This window comes from Octopus bimaculoides, chromosome 17, assembly GCF_001194135.2.
Source record: "Octopus bimaculoides isolate UCB-OBI-ISO-001 chromosome 17, ASM119413v2, whole genome shotgun sequence".
NCBI classification, from domain to species: Eukaryota; Metazoa; Mollusca; class Cephalopoda; order Octopoda; family Octopodidae; genus Octopus; species Octopus bimaculoides.
Window position 1 is genome coordinate 630,189 of NC_068997.1, and position 2,158 is coordinate 632,346.

Here is a 2,158-nt window from a genome sequence, read left to right on the forward strand (position 1 = left end):
AGGTTAATAGAGTTAGAGGTTGGAATAATTGTCTAAGAGATAAAAAAATATCCGTTTTACTACCGGTATAATTACATATGTTAACCCTGGACATACATATGCAAGCATATTATGCTGACAGGTTACAGGTAATGACAAAGATAAACATGAGTTTATCAGGAATGAAATTTAAAGTAAACAGAAAATGGAGATATATTGATCAACAACAACATCAATTATTATATTTTAATTAAATACAAATAGACTTGTTGATTAATATTTCTCCATTTTCTGTTTACTTTATATATATATATATTTATTCTTTCATTTGTTTCAGCCATTTGACTGTATCCATGCTGGAGCACCGTCTTTAGTCAAGCAAATCGACCCCAGGACGTATTCTTTGTAAGCCTAGTACTCATGCTATCGGTCTCTTATGCCGAACCACTAAGTTACATATGTGTGTAAATGCATATGTATGTGTGTGTATATATATATATATATATATATATATATATATATATATATATATATATATATATATATAAGGAAAGAGAGCGGGAGAGAGATGTATGTATATATGTATGTATGTATGCGTATGTAAGAGCTTGAAAGAGGTCTGAGTGTATGTAATGTGTATCAGGCTTCATAATGTCAGGTCGCACTCCTTCCTCAGCACTACTAGTAGCATGTAGCCTAGTAAAATCTGCTACATAGTCGGTGAGTAAACCGACAACCCCACAAACCAACTCGGTGCTGGACGGTGATTTTTGGACACCCATGATATGAAAGTCGAAACAAACCAAAGAGTTGGATGAGCTTAGAAGAACTAAAGATTTCCCAATTTCGTGTTTACACGCAAGTTTAGGATGCAGACGAAGACGGGTTTTAGGAGTATTGCATGAAAAATTTCCAAATATCACTGATCAAAATTCAAAGAGCAGAAATGCGATATCAGCTTACGCTGTTGTGGGCGACTACTTCAGTTGTTTCGGTTGCTTTATTACTGGTCCAAAAGTTCGTGGGACGAGACAGTGAGACTATTCTGCTTGTACAGCTCATACGCGGTTATTATTCAAGTTCAGCGCAAAGCAGGAATCGAACGCTTTCAAACTAAAGACAGTAAATGCAATATTTAATTGCAAACATCCTTTTCTACTCTAGGCACAAGACTCGAAATTTGGTGGGAGGTGGCCAGTCGATTAGATCGACACCAGTACGCAACTGGTACTTAATTTATTGACCCCGAAAGGATTAAAGGCAAAGTCGACCTCGGTTGAATTTGAACCCAGAACGTAAAGATAGACAAAATACCGATAAGTATTTCGCCCGGCGTGCTAACCACTCCGCCAGCTCACCGCCTTATTTCATTGCAAATAATAAGATATCACATGAATTACTTTTAGTAATTTCATTTTACTGAAGTTGTAGTCAAGGCGGGAGCGATGACGAGTCTGCACTTGCCGGCGTGGCTACATATTGCGTTGTTGAAATGTTTCAGAGGTGGAGTCAAGGCTATCTTCAAATATGAGAAACAAACAGAGCCTCACTTCAACTTTGCAGTTTTGATTTTAAATGGTTTAAGTATCAGGAGTCGTACTTGGTGGGGTGGGGACGTTTTCAACCAATTAAAAGTATCTAAATATATATATCAATATTTTAAGGTTGCACACACGTTTACACACATACACGCACGCACACACACACACACATACACACACACGCGCACACACACATATATATATATATATATATATATATATATATATATATCGGTATATGTGTATCGGTATGTGTGTATATGTGTATATAAACATGTATGTATGTCCATATGTATATACATTTCTCTCTCTCTCTCTCTCTCCCTTTCTCTCTCTCTCTCTCTTTCTCTTTCTCTCTCTCTCTGTATCTATAAATTCTTTTTTATTATTCTTTCAGTCATTTGACTGCGGCCATGCTGGAGCACCGCCTTTAGTTGAGCAAATCGACCCTAGGACTTTGTATGCTATCGATCTCTTTTGCCGAACCTCTAAGTTACGGGGACGTAAACACAACAGTAATGTCATGCGATGTCGGAGGGAGGAGGAGGACAAACACACACACACACACACACATATATATATATACTACGGGCTTCTTTCAGTGGGACTGAACCCGGAACCATGTGGTTGGTAATCAA